General features: G+C 42.3%; 1 protein-coding gene across 1 annotated transcript in view; it reads right to left on the bottom strand.

Moving 5' to 3' along the window:
* Positions 1-6951, bottom strand: part of LOC103363939 (tissue factor-like) — a 53647-nt gene extending 46696 nt beyond the window's left edge. The window contains exons 1-2 of the mRNA XM_008290918.1: positions 6941-6951; positions 5158-5167 (exon numbers count right to left, since the gene is read on the bottom strand). The gene's annotated coding sequence lies outside the window, so the exon portion shown is untranslated. The remainder of the gene's footprint in view (positions 1-5157; positions 5168-6940) is intronic.
* Positions 6952-9947: the final 2996 nt, after the last annotated feature.

Raw genomic sequence — 9947 nt, 5'->3', positions numbered from 1 at the left:
CAGCACCTTAATCTTGGCTATGAAACCAGCGCTGAACCCAAAACTTTCCATGACCCTCCAAAGGAAGTCGTGTTCAACACAGTCAAATGAGTTTTCCTGGCCTACTGAAATCAGACCAGCATGTATATCCAAAGAACGAAATACTACAAATGTTGTCCACCATGGACCTGCCAGGGACACAGTAGGTCTGATCCCGGTGGATGACCTGCTCAATTGCTCTCCCCAGTCTGGAGGCCAATACTTTGGACAGGAGTTTGTAGTCCACACAGAGTAAAGACACAGGGTGCCAGTTTCTGATGTCCTGCAGGTTCCCCTTCTTGGGAAGCGAGTGAGGACTGCTCTCCTGCAGGACACTGACATGGAACCAAAGGCAAGGCACTCATTAAAGACGTCTATGACATCCTTACCCAGCATGTCCCAGAAGGTCTTGTAGAATTCGGTGGTGAGCGCATCGATCCCTGGAGACCTGTTCGTTGACATTGCTTGCAGTTCCACCTGCAGCTCCTTCATTTCAAGGCAGGCCTCCAGCTGCCTGTTCGTCTCCGTAGAGACCTGAGGTAGTCCCCTCGGGAACCCCACGAGGAGACCTTGCTCCTCTCTATACTCACTCCTGTACAGGGATGCATAGAAGCTCACTACCTTTTTCTGCATCTGGCGTGGTTCCGAGATCTCCTGCCCCGTGTCTGAGAGCAGTGTGTGTACTACTTTCCCCTGTCCGTTCTTTTTCTCCATACTGAAGAGGAAGCTAGAGGGAGCATCCATCCCCGAGATGGTCCGGTACCGGGACTGGACAGGAGCGCCCTGCCCTTTAATGTTCAGCAGGTTGGCTAAAGCCATTTTTTGCCTTTGAGGCTTTTCAGTGTAGCTTCGATTTCCTGTGGACTTGCTCAAATGCTCCAGCTCCACTATTTCAGTCTCTAGCTCTTTCATAGATCTGGTGATCACCTGTGACATTTAGGGTGTGCTGCTGACACAGAAGTTTAATCTGAGTCTAGCTGTGGTCCCACCAATGCCTAAGGCTGCCAAAACCCCCCTTCTTCTGTCTAAAAACCTGCCAAAAAAACATTAAAGCCTCTCTCTTTATTATTATAGATTTTATTTTATATTTTCATAACAATGTACATTATGCATATATATGTATACATAAATAAATCAAATCAAATAAAGCATATAGGAACACTGTTATGTTACATAAGGTGCTTGTGTAAAAGGTGCCCGTGTGTATTGTACAGTCCAGTTTTACAGGTCAGAGTTGAGCAAACAGATGGCCTGAGGGAAGAAACTCTTTCTCATTCTCTGAGTGGCAGTCTTTAGGCAACAATAGCATCGGCCTGATGGCAGCAGGGAGAAAAGACATTTTCCAGGATGGCTAGGCTGCTTCAGGATCTTCACAGTCCTTGACCTGCATCGTTGGGTGTAGATGTCCTGCAGGTTGGGGAGGGTGGATCTGATAGTCTACTCAGCTAAACAGACCACCCTCCTCAGGACCAAGAAGTCCTGCTTGGTGCAGCTGCCCATCCAGGTGGTAATGCTCCTGCACAGGATGCTCTCAGTGGTGCAGGTGTAAAAGTTCCTGAGCACTGTGAGTAGGAGCTTGACGTCTCTCAGGCATCTGAGGTGGAAGAGATGCTGTCTGGCCTTCTTCACAGTGGTCTTTATGTGAAGTGACTAAGACAGGTCCTGTGTGATTGTCACCTAAATATTTAAAACAGTCCACTCTTTCCACCTCAGACCCACTGATGCATAGTGGATGGAAGGCCCTCTGCTGTTTCCTGATGAAATCCACAATCAGTTCCTTTCTTTTGCTGACATTCAGCAGGAGATTATTCTCCTGGCACCAGTTCTCCAGGTGGATGACCTCCATCCTGTAGGCCTGCTCGTCATTGTGGGAAATGAGCCCCACAATGGCCATATCGTCAGCAAACTTTGAAGATACTGTCTGATGTGGATACGCAGTCATGTGTGTACAGAGAGTACAGCAGAGGGTTCAGCACACAGTCCTGAGGAGATCCAATGTTGAGGGTGAGGGTGCATGATATGTGGTTATCCATGCGTACCACCTGTGGACCCACCTACACAGGGAGGTGTTCAGTCCAAGATCACACAGCTTAGTGGCCAGCCTGGAGGGCACTATGTTGTTGAATGCTGAACTGTAATCCACGAACATCACTCTTACGTAGTTCCCTCTCCCAGTGTCCACATGGGACCGAGTTTTGTGGAAAATGAAGGCAATGGCGTCATCTGTTGATCTGCCTGGGGACCGCCGACTGGTAGAATGACTCGACAAAACCAAAAAGACTATGTAAAGCTAAATTGTCACCTGTAACCTGAAAAATTGTACCTTTCACAGGAGTGGCTGAAAAGGGCATCTGCATTCCTTCATTCTCTAAAATCTTTAGATCATCAGTTAGTGGCTTTAAAATAGGATCAAACCCATATTTCTTCAAATCCTCTGAGTGAAAAAGGGATACAAGGTGAATGTTCATTAACATAGAATTAAGCTTTGGTGGCAAATTTTTCAAAATAAAATAAATACAACCAAGTTTGTGCACTCCCTTTTTTGAACCTAATGGATTTGCAGTTTCAAAATCGTCGTAGTAGAGCTGAATCTGAAGAGCATGTTCTTCTTTTGAGAATAAATTGTGATTCCTGAAGTAGGAGCCATCGTTTACATCTCTGTAAATACCCTCTTGAAATGGTTTTGCGTTTTGAAAAATATTACATAGTTCACTGTTCCTAAACATAGATACCAGAGACCCCATGATGGGTACATACATAAACTTATCATTGACAGGAACTTGCCTGTATGTGCCTGTTGTTCTATCCCTGCGTAGATCGAAATGCACACCAAGAACATACTCTACAGGTTCAACTATTTTCCATTTTTCTTCAAAATGCCTCTTCCTTTTGGATTCTGTGTTAAGAGATGAGAATGGATTTTCAAGATGGTCAAAACACTCTTCAATTTTCTGCAAGGTTTCTCCAGATGCATCAGATGACAAACACTCAACAACAGTTTCTTTTGCATGGGCATGGATGTCATTAACCAGTTCCTTCATTGAACCAACTAAACATTGCACAGTACTTTCAGGAACTCCAGAGGCTTGTACTTGAGCAATAACAGAGCTGCACATGTCCAATATATGCCTTTTTTCAATTGGAATGTGTGTAGTGAAAGTCATGGGAGGATCCACATTCACTTGCTGTGAAACAGAGCCTCCAACATTAGCTACAGACTCAAACTCAAAATTTCTGACATTATCCGAGTCAGCACAGTCTCCATGGGCTCTAGATAAGTGCCATTTGCAACCAGAATACGTGCAAAAAAAAAAAGAGCATCCAGGCTCTCCACAGTTCAAACGCAAAGACCTCCCGGGGTACAAACCATGCTGAAACTTTAAATGTCTAAATAACACTGAACAACTTGTGTGGTGTACCTTGCAAATGTAACATGTGAACATGTTTACAGCCAAAGATGTGTTCCTTTTCTCTTGCTTTGACTTCCTTGACCCGAGGACTCTCTTTCACACTGCCAACATCAATGCCATAGATGGTGGTTTGCATGAATATGGAGAAGTTGCAAACGCGTCATCATATGACACAGAAAAAGCAAAATGTGCTTTGAAGAGCTCATCAAAGGCAGAAACACCATTCTGTATTGTACAGGGAATTACCTTTTGGTCCAGGACGATGTAGAAATTCTGGATGCTGTTCTTTCTTTCCCCTACACACAGGAGAAAGGGCTGAGCGTGGCCAGTTTTCTGAAGGAACATCTCAAGGCTTCTCCCCACCTGAAAGACAGAAAGCAAATTGATCACATGCGACTGAATTTGCTAATTTTGTCAGTGCTATTAGAAAAAGGTGATGACATCCGGACGATATAAAGGTGTAAAACAAAGTTTCCAGGTACTTATAAAGCAGTAAAAAAAGAAGTCTACACACCATTTGCTACAAGATACTGCTTTTATGTTCTCTGGTGTTGCAAGGTTGAAATCACAAAGCATCTTCTTCAGTCCTTCTTACAAAACATCGAAGACACTTTAAAAAGAGAGACAATGATACTAATTGCCGACACCTTTTGTTTTATTTTTTTCTCTTAAAAACATGTTTTGTAACACTGCCTGAAGATCCTGATCAAAATATTGCCACACCAGAGAAAATAAAAGCAGTAATTTGAAGTGTGTTGACCTTTTTTTTTTCTTCCCCCCCAGTGTCAGTACAATTACCCAGATGTTATAAAAATTAAATATACTAATGTTTGTCTCCAATGTCCAATGGAAACAAAGCTCCTCCTATGTTTAAAAAAAAAAAAAAAAATCTATCTGCATCACATTACACCACAGAGCCATCTAAAAACTGGTACCAACACTCAAAAACTATATACTGATTCACATCTCATCTGCACTTCAATAAGAGCATGCCTTCATGAACTTTATCAGGCGGCTAGTAGCATCCACTGCACTAATCTTTGAGGACCTTCTGCCCTTTGATGTTGATGGTAACAAGTGAAGTAGTAAGAGGATGCCAGCCACCTCACAGTCATATCCTATGGAATGACAATTAACACCATAGCAATCAATAGTTATGTTAAATAAATATGATTTAAAGTAAAGGTGTAAATTTAGGGGTACAAAATGGAAACATTTACAATTAACATATTCATCAGACTAGTAGCTCATCCGCCTGCGCAGCCGGAGTTAGATTTTTGCAATCTGCGATGATCCTTGGCTTGAAGAATGTCGGCCATTTTGCTAGGAATTTACCAGACACTTCCTCACCAAAGAGCATTGTGAAGTCCTGGTCAATCTTAACCACAAAACATAACAAAAATATTAGTGAGCAAAAACATATCACAACCACAAAGCTGCCAATAATTATTTTTATTTCTTACCAAGCCTGGTGTATCCAGGAATCTTGGGAAAAGGTCTAGGACTGTGGAGGCAGTGGCTGGATTTTGAACCACCTCTTGCCGGTGCTTAAATGTTGCTTTCATTTTGTCTTTGACAAGTTTGGTGTCAGTGGAGTGCCTCATCACCGAAATTGCTTCTTTGCATTCATCAACTGCCTCACATTTGTCAGAATGCTGCGAGGAGTCTTCGGGCCATTTTGAAAAATCGGCTTGGATTTCTTGACCTCTTCCGCAAAGTTGCGCTGCACAGTTTTTAACCTCCATGCCAGGTTTTGATCAGAGGGGTGTACTGAGGCTGTAGGAGGACTAGATTTTGGTCTGACTTCCCAAGTGGGGGGACGGGGGTAGCTCTGTATGCTGCATTCTGAGAGGATGAACAAGCTGCACTCCCGGTAGATACGCTGGTTGATCAGCACCAACATCTCGTCCATCTTGTTCTGCAAGGTGTTTACGTTTCCCATAATTACCGTTGGGATTGATGGTTTGAAACGCCTCCGGTCTGGTAGCCTAGCCTTCAGCTAGCGCCAGCCTTGCTACCCCGGTAACGCCTTCTCAGCTCAGCCGGGATGTGATGTCGTATTCCAGCCTGTGCCATCGGCTTTAGAGCCAGTAGCTCCTCTCGAGAAAAAGTGAAAAAATGTATTCACTAATTGTTTACTTTGTAACCATTTTATTTCACATTTTCTAAATAACAAACTGTTTCAGTAACTTTTTTTCTATGTGGCAATTGATTGTTTCATTTTAAGTTTCTTAAATTATTGTAGATTTTATCTTAAAGGGGATGAAATTTTAGGTTGGTTAAATTTTAATGCTTTTATTTATGAGCTACTACACTGAAGGAAAGCTAAGACAAATAACGATAGTTTTAAGTTTTAGTTCAGGGCCCTGCCCACACTTATTTTCATAGAGGGCAGGAACGTTACATAATGTTGATACCACATGAGAATATGAATCTGGACAGCCTATTGAGGGATGGGTTCTGGGGTTGGGTGGGGTCAGGTCAGATCAACTATTACCTCCAGTAGCAACATACCCACCATATACTGTCTTTCCAGCAAAGCAATTGCTGAAAAAGTCACTTAAAGTTCTGCTCAAAAGTGGTTCCAAAGTGCTGTAGCGAGGTGTTGCATTTGTATTGCAGTATACGATGAGCTTACAGAGAGAGAGACACTTTAGGGAGGTAAGCTGGCTCAGAGCACTGGCAGGGTACAACATTCCATACAGGTGGTGAGTGATCATCGGTGATTTGCATGTAGTGCTCCAAAAAAAAAAAAAAGAGTATGTAAAGGTAATCAGATCGAGGGGTTTGGCAGACAACTGTATGTAACTGCTGCATACTGTATGTTATTCTACCCACAGTGTATCCCTGACTATCTTCTTCACTGGTTTCTATAGGGCAATAAATACCTCGAAAAATTCGACTTCTTTCTGTCTCCTTGCTCTGTGGCCTGCAGTGCTGCAAAAGCAAGTCTGCCTGTCTGCCTGGAGCAACATCTACTGTGGCCTCACATGGCTTTTTACACTTTGCTTCCCCAGCCGCCATCCACTCGGTCTGATTTTGTGTGAGTCTATGATGACACGGATGCTGTTTCTGTAGCCTGGTTTTTCATGGTTGCTAGGTAACAGTGTGGGGGTTTGCCCACATGACAACACAGAGTCTCAGAAGCTGTGTAAGAGAGTATGTGTGTCTGGGTTCGTGTGGCTCATGGCAGACAAACAGCACTGTCTTTTAGTGAAGCAGGCACATACTTACTTACTCTTGACACGCTTCATCCTCTCTATCCTCCTCCCCATTAGTGGAAGAAACTCTGCTCCGTTCAGATACTTAACATAGGTGAGGAAATTTTTTATGCCTCCTTCGAGGCAGCAGCTATGGCTAGAGGCATTATGTTTTTAGCTTGTATGTCTATTTGTCTGCATGTATATATATCCATCTGTCCATCTGTGTCTCTGTCTGTCCCACTCCTGAACCAATATCTCGTTATTGCCCTGAGGGACTTTCTTTTGATGTGGCACAAAGATTCATTGAACAAACCCAGCAATGAAGTGATTGATGGTAGTCAAAGGTCAGTGGTCAAGGTCACTGGGATCTCACATAACATATTTTGGTCATAACTCAAAAATTCATACAAACGTTTTCACAACTGTTCACACATAGTCTGACTTGCCAGATGCAGAGCAAGTCAGACTCTCTACATTTGGTGAGTCAGCAGCTTTTTACACAGCTTACTTCTTCCCTTTTGCTACTTACATTTTACCCATTTTAAAAATCCCCTTCACTGTGAGAAATAACAACTGAAACCTTCAGGCAGTAATGTATATGCAATAAAAATCCAAGTTGTATAGAACAAGACAGCCCTGCTAGATTTGTTTGCTATTGTGAATTAGCACTTTTGATAACAATGCTGGCTCACTGCATGAGAATGTTCCCCTGTAGTAGAACAACACACAGCTTGTTTGTTAGAGCGGTCTGGCTATGCAAGACTATTTCAGACAATACCTTAATAGGATAAATTCTGCAATAACACCTCTGCTCACAGGTTGCAAAGTGCTCTGAGTGGGAGTCCAAGAATTTTAGAGCCAACCTTGATGGTGCCCTGCAGGCGTGTCTTGTTTTGCAGGCTGATGGCGTGAAACCAGCAGGTTATAGAGAATGCAGTGACACTCGAAATGAAAGAAAGGTAAAATGTCCTTAGGATGTTCCTGCTGACACCGAAAGTGTTAATCTTCCTCAGTAGATAGTGCTGCTGCTCACATTTTCTGAGGATCTCCCCAGTGTTGGAGGCAAATTTGAATGTGTGCCCAAGTATTTGTATTCATCTACTATCTCTACCTTCATCCCATGGATTGTGCTGACAGCTATTGTAGCCAGCTCCCTGTGCTTGCTGGAGAGGGTCATCACCATCTCTTTGTGTTTTCTCCACGTTCAGTTCCAGGGAAGAAGGGGGTGTTTTATTTGAAAGTAACCTTCAACCCAGCGTCTTTTTTTTTCAGCGTTCAAAATGTTTTTGTTGCATGCAGAAATAAAATTTCATTTTCTCTGTAACAGTTCATTTTTTTTCATAAATGCAACACACTATAGTTTTTTATACATAGCATAAAGGTAAAATATATATATGCAGTGTTATCTTCATTTTAGATGTCAAAAAAGGTTTTGTGGCTGTGGGAAACGGGTCCAAACGGCTCTTTGAGTGCTTAAGGTTGCCGACCCCTGGAATAGAGGATGAAGAGCAGAGGTGAAGGAGATGTTGGAGAAGGTGTTATTGACCTGTGATCTGTTCGTCAGGAAGTCTGTAGTCCACAGGATTAGCTGGTCCTCCAGGCGGAAGCAGGTGGAGAGTTTCTCCACTAGGATGTGTGGCTTTAGATTGTCGAATGCAAAGTGAAGATGAAGACCATCCCAACAGTGTGTCTGCAGAGATGTGTCTGTAATTTTTACCTCTTGCAGGAACTAGTAAACACTGGATTTGATCAGGAGGGTTGAAACATAAAACTCAATGGATTTATGTGATAGGTGTCTCCTCTCACAGTAATGAGGAGCCCTTTTCAGACATGAAACATGTAGCATTTCATCAATCCAATAAAGTTACAGTACTCTGTCATTCAGACATTGTTCACTTTGACATCAATGTTCCTTACAGCTTCATTCAGACCTACCCCCCCAGAGTGACAGAGGGAGCTGTGGTATGCATGTGATAGCCATCATTAATGCAAGATTAGACAATAACCTGGTAATGATTTATACATAATGATGCACTAGCAACACAATACTAAAAGCAGCTTATTAAAGTGTTCAACTAACAAACTGTCTAGTGTATTTATGATTTCCCTGAACACTAACAATTCTGTCACTGTGTGATGATAATTAACTACTACTTTATCAACAGTGAAAGAACAGTGTAACTCATTTGAACTTGTTCAAATTCATTTGGATCCTGTTGCTGTCTGATGCTGCAGGTATTTCACAAACTAACAGTAACGATCCCAGCTGTAAACAATAAACTAAACTGTTGCTTTGGACTTTCACTGTGACAACCCACTTTTCTAATGTGAAAAAAAAAAAAACATAGTGTGACTTGCTATTAGAGCCTGACACAGACATATCCTGTCTCCATCTCTGGGATAATTTAAAATCACAGTAATTAATGAAGTCGCTGCCACTGTTGTTCTATGAGTGAAAATATGTGAAGCTCTGTTACTTTGGATATGTTCAAATGGATTTTGCTGCTGTAGGTATTTAATGAACTCAGTGGAAAGACTTTCTGTTTCTATGGCATTTGCACATCCATGGCCTAGCCAGCTGTCAAAGACAAGACATGCACTGGCCCTTTAATGGATGGACCGCTCCATTCATATTCGCAGGGGAGAACTCATTGGCAAACAATTAGATACACCTATATTAAACAAAAATATATAAAAAATAAAGGGGATATACTAAAAAAAGCTACATAGAAAGCCAAGGTTTGAGAAAGCAAAGGCTTACAGTCGGTTGAAAATGCAGTTAAGACGCAGTTAGTCCATGGCAGCTTTCCCATCCAGCTCCATTTCTCCGCCTCAATGCAGAAATGCAGAGACTGAGCTGTTCGCAGCTGCGTCAAGCTGGCCGCTTTAGTCCAAAAAAAAAAGAAAGAAAGAAAAAAAACCTCACCGGAAAATATTGAATTTTTATCTTCAAAATAAAAGTACAAACATGCTTACATTTATGTCTTTAAATCAAATGTATCACATGGGGGAGGGACAGCACTCATTTATCCACCCAGAGACTATAGTGATCTGAGGTACAGTTCACTATTGTTGATTTGTGAAATTAACCTCTGTTCATTCTTTCCTAAGTGGAAAGTGTAATGCTGTTTATATATGTATTATGCACGTAGAATGCATTACGCAAGGCGAATCTGTACACACATCCTTACAAAAGTGTCAGCAACGTTACAACCACGATAGACCGGAGAAAAAATTGGGACGTTATGTTGAAGGTGGAGACCGGAGACTCCGGTGCTCTTCCCGGTGGCTTTACAGCGGTGCTGCTGTAACAGGA

Source organism: Stegastes partitus, unplaced genomic scaffold (genome assembly GCF_000690725.1).
Source record: "Stegastes partitus isolate 25-593 unplaced genomic scaffold, Stegastes_partitus-1.0.2 Scaffold703, whole genome shotgun sequence".
NCBI lineage: Eukaryota > Metazoa > Chordata > Actinopteri > Pomacentridae > Stegastes > Stegastes partitus.
Note: the sequence above shows the minus strand (reverse complement) of the source record. Positions and strands in the feature narration are given on the sequence as shown.